General features: G+C 39.4%; 1 protein-coding gene across 3 annotated transcripts in view; it reads right to left on the bottom strand.

Annotated features, from left to right (window-relative positions):
• LOC135093883 (protein turtle-like) overlaps window positions 1–10,000 on the bottom strand; it is a 178,294-nt gene that overhangs the window by 70,497 nt on the left and 97,797 nt on the right. The gene's annotated exons all lie outside the window — the stretch shown is intronic.

The raw sequence follows: 10,000 nt of genomic DNA, 5'->3' as shown, positions 1-10,000 counted from the left end.
GAGAGAGAGAGAGAGAGAGAGAGAGAGAGAGAGAGAGAGAGAGAGGGGGAGGGAAAAAGTGAACAGAAAGGGAGAGGGAAAAATACAAAGAGAACGTAATGAATCAAAGACACACACACACACACACACACACACACACACACACACACACACACACACACACACACACACACACACACACACACACACACACAGAGGGACACAATATCACCCCTTTTTAGTCCTTGTGAAAGTCTATAGTATCAACAAAGCGCATTTAACTAACTAATCCTCTCGTCATTCCTTTATTCTCCCTTGTCATTCTTTTCTTCTCCCTTTCTTCTCCCTATTATTGTCTTGTTTGTGTGTCTGTTTCCATTTTTTCCTTCTTTATTTGTGTGTTTTTTTTTTTTTTGTAATGTTCGTTTGTTTGTTTTCGTTAGTGTTCCTGGTACTGACTATTATTACTACTACTATTACTACTACTACTACTATTTCTTCTTTAGTATTATAACGTCTTTAATAATAATAATAATGATAATGTCTATCTTACTACTACTACTACTACTACTACCACCACCAATACAACAACAGTATCCTCTCTCTCTCTCTCTCTCTCTCTCTCTCTCTCTCTCTCTCTCTCTCTCTCTCTCTCTCTCTCTCTCTCTCTCTCTCTCTCTCTCTCTCTCTCTTTCCCCTCTCCCTTTCCTTCACACACAAATATCACATTACCGTGTGTGTGTGTGTGTGTGTGTGTGTGTGTGTGTGTGTGTGTGTGTGTGTGTGTGTGTGTGTGTGTGTGTGTGTGTGTGTGGCCAGGTGTGAGATCGATACCTCCAATCCAATTAAGCGAGTGAGCTACAGGTGAGTCCTCCAGGTGAATTACGCTAAGGGGCAGGTAGACAAGGGGGCAGGAGGAGGAGGAGGAGGAGGAGGAGGAGGAGGAGGAGGAGGAGGAGGAGGAGGAATGTTTAAGTATTTCGTTGTGGAATGTTGGACTAATTTAAATTCCTTATCATACATACATACATACATACATACATACATACATACATACATACAGGATTGACACTTCTAATAGTTAATCGTGTATATATTTTCACTCTGAGTTTAATGTAGATATCTTCTGGCATACATACATACATACATACATACATACATACATACATACATAGAATATTGATAACCTTTCTTTTTATCTTACGTATTTTTCTGTATACTTAATATAGTCTAACCTAACATACACACATACATACATACATACATACATACATACATACATACATACATACGTACATACACACATTATCATAAGTGACTTTCCTTACATATTTGCATACACTTAATGTTTTCAGTATGATAATGCAGCTAAAATGTCCAATTAACACACACACACACACACACACACACACACACACACACACACACACACACACGGGAAAATTTCATATATATATTTTTTTTATCATTTTTTATTGAGATTTATAGTGAAAATTAAAACTCCCTGGAATATGATTAGTTGTCATGATAATAGTGATAATAATAATGACAATGCTGATAATGATTATGATAATAGTAATATTTATGATAGTTTATTAATGATACTACTACTACTACTACTACTACTACTACTACTACTACTACTACTACTACCTATTCTACCTTTTTTTCTCTCCTACGTATCAAATTCTCAAAAGTAGCTCAATTAGAGAGAGAGAGAGAGAGAGAGAGAGAGAGAGAGAGAGAGAGAGAGAGAGAGAGAGAGAGGAATTAGAGTTAGGAGGGAAGGACGGGAAATGAAATGAAAGTGAAAGGGTTTGGGTGGAAGAAAGTGATATTATTTTCATGCCTTTTTGAAGAGAGAGAGAGAGAGAGAGAGAGAGAGAGAGAGAGAGAGAGAGAGAGAGAGAGAGAGAGAGAGAGAGAGAGAGGGGGATTTTAGAGGTGTGATATCAGGTCTCTCTCTCTCTCTCTCTCTCTCTCTCTCTCTCTCTCTCTCTCTCTCTCTCTCTCTCTCTCTCTCTCTCTCTCTCTCTCGTGACATTTTTATTCATTTGTTTTTATGTCTATTTACTTTTTATTTATTTTTATTTTCTTTGTTTTTCTTTTTTTTTGTTTTTATATTTTTTTATATTAAGTATAAATGACCACTACTACTACTACTACTACTACTACTACTACTACTACAGCTCTATTACTATTACTACTACAGCTCTATTACTATTACTACTACTACTACTACTACCGTAAATACAGTAGTAGTAATAGTAGCAGGGGTAGTAGTAGTAGTAGTAGTAGTAGTAGTAGTAGTAGTAGTAGTAGTAGTAGTAACAATAATAACAAAGTCTAAATATGTAATACCTCGCGTCCCATTTTCTATGTAATTTGAGTCCCCGTTTTCTGTTCCCCTTTAACTGGAAATCCTGTATTTATATGCTGATTTTCCTCATTTTCCTTGAAGTGAAAACGTTTCCCCACATTTCCCATTTTCTATTTTGCTCCCTTTGGCTCTCCTTTCTTTTTTTTTCCCCCTCTGTTTCTCTTTCTGTTTCTCTCTTCCTCTTTGTTTCCATCTTTTTTCGTTTTATTTATTTTCTTTATTTTATTTTTCTTTGTCATTCTTTTTTTTTTTGTGTTTGTTCTTTGTTCTTTTTATTTATTTTTTTTAGAATTGTATTGTTTTTTTTTCTTCCTTTTTTTCTCTTTCATCTTTTTCTTTGTCATTCTCTTTCTCTCTTTTGGTTTTATTTATTTTTTTTATTCAATTTTTGCTTTGTTATAAAGATTTCCTGGTTTTTATTTTTTTGTCTTTCTTTTTCTTTTCTTTCTTTTTTTCTTTTCTATTTTATCAATCCTTTTATTTCTCGAGTTTTCATCTTTCTTTTTTACAATTTCTCTCTCTCTCTCTCTCTCTCTCTCTCTCTCTCTCTCTCTCTCTCTCTCTCTCTCTCTCTCTCTCTCTCTCTCTCTCTCTCTCTCTCTCTCTCAGTTTTTCCCTCTCCCTGTCCGTTTTTATATTCCTTTTTAATTCCCCTTTCTCATCAACGTTCTTTCCCTTCCCCTCATTCTCTCTCTCTCTCTCTCTCTCTCTCTCTCTCTCTCTCTCTCTCTCTCTCTCTCTCTCTCTCTCTCTCTCTCTCTCTCTCTCTCTCTCTCTCTCTCTCTCTCTCTCTCCGGCCCTAGTGTTCAATTTACTCAGGTCCTTGAGGTAAACAGGTGAGGTGGCGTCCCCCAAGGGTGTCTTAGTGGCCCCGTCTGTTTTGTTTATACTCATATGCGTTCGATTGCTACTCTTGGCCACGACTTCGGGTTCCTTGACCCTCACGTGACCCCTGTGTGTGTGGGGGGAGTAGGTGGGGAGTGGTATTGTTACTGTAATTGTTTTTTTTATTTATTTTTTTTTTGGGGGGTACTTAAAATTGGTGCTTTTCTTTTTATACATATAATTTTTTTTAGGCTTTTTTTTTGTTCTTTTCGTTTATCTCAAGTGTTGATTTTGAGGCAGGTATCTCTCTCTCTCTCTCTCTCTCTCTCTCTCTCTCTCTCTCTCTCTCTCTCTCTCTCTCTCTCTCTCTCTCTCTCTCTCTCTCTCTCTCTCTCGTGTATGTGTATAATAAAGTTGTGTTCACCCATTTCATTTAAAAAAATAGGCGGATAAAGTTGAGAGGAAGGAAACTGGAGTGTTTTTCCCCCGCGTGTCTCTCTACGCACTAACAATGGCGGGACATTTTTTTAAGAATTTTCTACTATTTTTTTTTACTATTTTTTATTTTTATTTTTTGATTTTTTGGTTCCTATTATTCTTTTTTCCCCTCACGTTTCTTTTCCCCCCCCCCCCGTTATTCTCGTTTTTCATCGTAATTTTTTCCACCCCCTCCCCCATTTTTCGCCCTTTCATATTCCCCCTACCCCCCCCCCTTCCCCCCCAATTTCCCGGCTGCGTGCTCAGATTCTGTGGTCACCGAAAGGGTTGAAAATTTTCTCCGCCAAAACTTCCCTGGACTTCTCACCCCAAACCCCTTCCCTTTCCTCCCCCCTCCCTCCCTCCCTCCTCCTTAGCCACCCCCTCTCCCTTCTCCTGTACCCCCCCTTATGTCCCCCTCCCTCCTCCCCCCCCCACACTGCGCGTTGTTATTTTTCCAGCCTAAACTTTGACATTTCCCGTGGGCACCTCTAAAAACTTTCTCACAATCAACTTTTTTTTTTTCTCTCTCGCTATTTTTTTCCCTCAAATGATTAGTGAGTGTGGTTATTTTTCGTCTCTTAGGCTTGGGGAAAGAACTGCGCTGAGGAGGAGGAGGAGGAGGAGGAAGAGGAGGAGGAGGAAGAGGAGAAGTTAGTATTTCTTTGTCATTTAGTTAGCGACTGGTCTGATTTCCTCTGTTACTGATCCCTCTCTCTCTCTCTCTCTCTCTCTCTCTCTCTCTCTCTCTCTCTCTCTCTCTCTCTCTCTCTCTCTCTCTCTCTCTCTCTCTCTCTCTCTCTCTCTCTCTCTCATAGCTAACGTCAACAGAGTTCTTTCCATAAGTAGATTAAAGAGTATATTTATTTCATGTTTTCCTCTCTCTTTTTTTTTTTCCTCTCGCTTTTTTCCCTCGCTTTCACGGGTAACTGAATTAGTTTCCGATTAAATCACGGAATTTTTTGCCTCGTTCATAATTGAGAACTACAAAGTGACTCTTGCAAATTAATGTATTGTATAAAGTTCATATATATATTTTTTTATTTATATATATATTTTTTTATTTTCGTCATTATTCACACTACTACTACTACCACTACTACTACTACTACTACTACTACTACTACTACTACTACTACTACTACTACTACTACTACTACTACTACTACCTCTGGAAAGAAAGGAGGAAATAAAGCAGGATAAATGTGAAGAAGGAGACAGACAAGGAGGGAAAAAAATTAAGAAATATTGGAATTTTAGAAAGAAGGAAAAAACAGGAGGAGGAGGAGGAGGAGGAGGAGGAGGAGGAAACTGGTTAAGAGATAGAAGAGGAGGAAAAGGAGAAACAAGAGAGAAAGATATACGAAGAAAGTGGTTAAGGAGGAGGAAAAGGAGGAGGAGGAGGAGGAGGAGGAGGAAGAAAGTGAAGGAAAAAAAGGAGATGGAAGAGAGACAAAAATTAAGAGAAGTTGCAGGGGAATTGGAAGAGAGAGAGAGAGAGAGAGAGAGAGAGAGAGAGAGAGAGAGAGAGAGAGAGAGAGAGAGAGAGAGAGAGAGAGAGAGATTGAACTGAAGACGTTGGGTTCGGTTCAGGATTCGAAACCGGTTCATTGGTTCACTGAGCAAGATGGAACCCTTGTATTTGAGGAGAGAGAGAGAGAGAGAGAGAGAGAGAGAGAGAGAGAGAGAGAGAGAGAGAGAGAGAGAGAGAGAGAGAGAGAGAGAGAGAGAGAGAGAGAGAGAGAGAGAATATCAGATCGTTAAGGTCAAGGATAAAAAGTTATCTTCCTCTTCCTCCTCCTCCTCCTCCTCCTCCTCCTCCTTTTTGTCCTCCTCCTGCTGTTCTTTCATCATCATCATCATCATCATCTTCTTCTTCTTCTTCTTCTTCTTCTTCTTCTTCTTCTTCTTCTTCTTCTTCTTCTTCTTCTTCTTCTTCTTCTTCTTCTTCTTCTTCCTCCTAAATTTCCGCATCTTTAGATTATTCATATTTCTCACTTTTTAGTTAAATATTCTGTTCAAGTGGCCTCCTCCTCCTCCTCCTCCTCCTCCTCCTCCTCCTCCTCCTCCTCCTCCTCTTCAAGTCCTCTGCTTCCTACTCACTCACGCTTGCAAACCACCTCCCTCACCTCTCTCTCTCTCTCTCTCTCTCTCTCTCTCTCTCTCTCTCTCTCTCTCTCTCTCTCTCTCTCTCTCTCTCTCTCTCTGATCCTTGTATATGTTTTTTAAGTAATCCTTTTTAAAAAACCTCAAATTTAAAAAAAAAACCCACATTTAAATTAATATATCTTACTGTAATCTTTGCAAATTCGCTTATAATCCCTTTTAAAATGCCCAAATCCTTTATAATCTTTACAAATCCGGTTATAATCCCCTTTAAAATGCCCAAATCCTTTATAATCTTTACAAATCCGGTTATAATCCCCTTTAAAATGCCCAAATCCTTTATAATCTGTACAAATCCGGTTATAATCCCCTTTAAAATGCCCAAATCCTTTATAATCTTTACAAATCCGGTTATAATCCCCTTTAAAATCGCCAATTCCCTTATAATCTTTGGAAATCCGGTTATAATCCCTTTTAAAATGCCCAAATCCTTTATAATCTTTACAAATCCGGTTATAATCCCCTTTAAAATCGCCAATTCCCTTATAATCTTTGGAATTCCGGTTATAATCCCCTTTAAAATGCCCAAATCCTTTATAATCTTTACAAATTCGCTTGTAATCCCTTTTAAAATGCCCAAATCCTTTATAATCTTTACAAATCCGGTTATAATCCCCTTTAAAATGCCCAAATCCTTTATAATTTTTACAAATCCGGTTATAATCCCCTTTAAAATGCCCAAATCCTTTATAATCTTTACAAATCCGGTTATAATCCCCTTTAAAATGCCCAAATCCTTTATAATCTTTACAAATCCGGTTATAATCCCTTTTAAAATCGCCAATTCCTTTATAATCTTTACAAATCCGGTTATAATCCCTTTTAAAATGCCCAAATCCTTTATAATCTTCACAAATCCGGTTATAATCCCCTTTTAAATAGCCAATTCTCTTATAATCCTTGCAAATCCGGTTTAAAATGCCCAAATCCTCTATAATCCTTTTAAATCCGCTTATAACCCTCTTTAAGTCCCGCCAAAAATTGATAATCTTTGCAAATCTTTCATAATCTTTTGCTAATCCCTTTTGCAACATCTGTAGAAGGATTAGATGGTTAGGCACACACAGCTGCGGTTCCCTGTGGCCTATTGGCTTATCGGAATATTGTTATTGCTAGTTAAATGAAAGTCGTTTGAAATTTGTGGTCTATATCGCTTGTATTAATTCACTGTTTATTTATTTATTTATTTATTTATATATTTATTTATTTATTGTTTTTGTGAATTTCGATTTTTTAAGGATTTGTTTATTTATTTATTTTATTTATTTTTTTCTCTTCTGGTAAACTCTCTCTCTCTCTCTCTCTCTCTCTCTCTCTCTCTCTCTCTCTCTCTCTCTCTCTCTCTCTCTCTCTCTCTCTCTCTCTCTCTCTCTCTCTCTCAGCATTTTTCCCACAAACTCTTTTTCCCTCTTTCTTCCTCCTCGTCTTCCTCTTCCTTTTTTCTTTATCTTCTTTCTCTCCACCTCCTCCTCCTCCTCTTCCATTCTCTGATCCCTCCTTACCTTCTTCGTGATGATCCTTCTTCCTCCTCTTCGTCCTCCTCTTCTTCCTCCTCTTCTTTCACATCCTTCTTGCTTGAAAGGAGAAAGAGGAGGAGGAGGAGGAGGAGGAGGAGGTGGGGTAACGATAGGCGGAAGGTGAAGGAGGTGGTGAAGGTGCTGAAACAAGGAGGAGGAGGAGGTGGTGGAGGGGGAAGAGGAGGAGGAGGAGGAGGAGGAGGAGGAGGAGGAGGAGGAGGAATTTGCATATTTATCCCTGTGAGGGTCTAGGATCATTAAAATTCATGTGGGATAAGCCATTGTTTATCCTCTGTCGCCTCCTCCTCCTCCTCCTCCTCCTCCTCCTCCTCCTCCTCCTCCTCCTCCTCCTCCTCCTCCTCCTCCTTAGCATTCATTCATTCATTCATCTTAACTTTCTCCTCCTTCTCATTTCTGCCTGTGTGTGTGTGTGTGTGTGTGTGTGTGTGTGTGTGTGTGTGTGTGTGTGTGTGTGTGTGTGTGTGTGTGTGTGTGTGTGTGTGTGTGTTGATGGCTTAATTTCTTTTTATTTACTTTTTTTTTTCGTCTTTTCTTTTCAGTTCATTATTTTTTTTGTTTTTGTTGTTGTTGTTGTTGTTGTTGTTGTTGTTGTTTTCTTCTTCTTCTTCTTCTTCTTCTTCTTCTTCTTCTTCTTCTTCTTCTTCTTCTTCTTCTTCTTCTTCTTCTTCTTCTTCTTTCAAATTAATATACGAGTATTTCTATTCCTTTTCGTCTTCCTTTGTAATCTCTCTCTCTCTCTCTCTCTCTCTCTCTCTCTCTCTCTCTCTCTCTCTCTCTCTCTCTCTCTCTCTCTCTCTCTCTCTCTCTCTCTCTCTCTGACATTCCCCTCTCTTCCCTTCTCTCTTCCATCTCCCATTTTCTTTATTTTCTCTATCTATTTTCCTTTGTTTTCCCTTTCTGAAGCCTCTTGATTGCTCTCTCTCTCTCTCTCTCTCTCTCTCTCTCTCTCTCTCTCTCTCTCTCTCTCTCTCTCTCTCTCTCTCTCTCTCTCTCTCTCTAAAAATCAATATTTACATACACAGTACAGTTCTTGAGAGAGAGAGAGAGAGAGAGAGAGAGAGAGAGAGAGAGAGAGAGAGAGAGAGAGAGAGAACGTAGGGAAGCCAAATCAAGTCTCATGTATGTATGTATGTATGTAAGTACGTGTGAATGTGTGTGTGTGTGTGTGTGTGTGTGTGTGTGTGTGTGTGTGTGTGTGTGTGTGTGTGTGTGTGTGTGTGTGTGTGTGTGGATAGTGAAAGAAAGGTACACACATACACACTTTCTCTCTCTCTCTCTCTCTCTCTCTCTCTCTCTCTCTCTCTCTCTCTCTCTCTCTCTCTCTCTCTCTCTCTCTCTCTCTCTCTCTCTCTCTCTCTCTCTCTCTCTCTCTCTCTCGTTACTTTCTTCTTTCCTACTTTCCTCCATTTTCTCTCCATTTTTTCTTCCTCCTACCTGCCATTTCTCCCTCCATTACCTTCTCCTCCTCCTCCTCCTCCTCCTCCTCCTCCTCCTCCTCCTCCTCCTCCTCCTCCTCCTCCTCCTCCTCCATCTCTTCTCCTTCCATATTTTTGTTCCCTTTTTCCTCCTCCACTCTCTCTTGAACCTCTTCCTTTTTCTCTCCTCCTCCTCCTCCTCCTCTTCCTCCTCCTTTGTATTGTTTATTTTTATTTTCATTTTCATTCTTTCTTCCTTTTATTTTAGTCTTCATGTGTTTGTTGTTGTTGTTGTTGTTGTTGTTGTTGTTGTTGTTGTTGTTTCTTTATTCCTTCTTTTATTCGTATTTTCTTTCTTGTTCTTATTTTTCTTCTTGCTCTTCATCTCCTCTTCCTCCTCCTCCTCCTCCTCCTCCTCCTCCTCCTCCTCCTCCTCCTCCTCCTCCTCCTCCTCCTTCTCCAACTTTGTGTTCTTCCATGAGTTCGCTATCTATTGAACTAAGAGGAGGAAGAAGAGGAGGAGGAAGAGGAGGAGGAGGAGGAGGAGGAGGAGGAGGAGGAGGAGGAGATACGTGAAGTGCAGTAAGATAGTAACAACAAGAGAGAGAGAGAGAGAGAGAGAGAGAGAGAGAGAGAGAGAGAGAGAGAGAGAGAGAGAGAGAGAGAGAGAGAGAGAGAGAGAGGTACAAAGAAACTAAAAGCAAAAGGCAATAAAGGGAGGAAGAGACAAAGGACGGAAGAAATAAAGAATGGAGGAGAAATAAAGAAAAGGAAAATAAAGATGAGAAAGAAGAAATTATTGAAGGAGAAGATGGAAAAGGAAGTAAAGAATAAAGAATAAAAGATAGAAATAGATAGAATATAAATAATAATGTTTTTCTTAGAGAGAGAGAGAGAGAGAGAGAGAGAGAGAGAGAGAGAGAGAGAGAGAGAGAGAGAGAGCATCTACTTTTAAGTCTTTCCTATCTAACGAATTCAATCTCTCTCTCTCTCTCTCTCTCTCTCTCTCTCTCTCTCTCTCTCTCTCTCTCTCTCTCTCTCTCTCTCTCTCTCTCTCTCTTTCTGCATCCTATCTATTTTGCATCCCTTACCTACACACACACACACACACACACACACACACACACACACACACACACACACACACACACACACACACACACACACACACACACACACACACACACACACACACTCAAAAGGATCAGAACATGTCGGAA

The sequence above is a fragment of the Scylla paramamosain genome, chromosome 44 (assembly GCF_035594125.1).
Source record: "Scylla paramamosain isolate STU-SP2022 chromosome 44, ASM3559412v1, whole genome shotgun sequence".
Classification (NCBI taxonomy): Eukaryota; Metazoa; Arthropoda; class Malacostraca; order Decapoda; family Portunidae; genus Scylla; species Scylla paramamosain.
The sequence above is the reverse complement of the archived record's forward strand: the minus strand, read 5'-3'. Positions and strand labels throughout refer to the sequence as shown.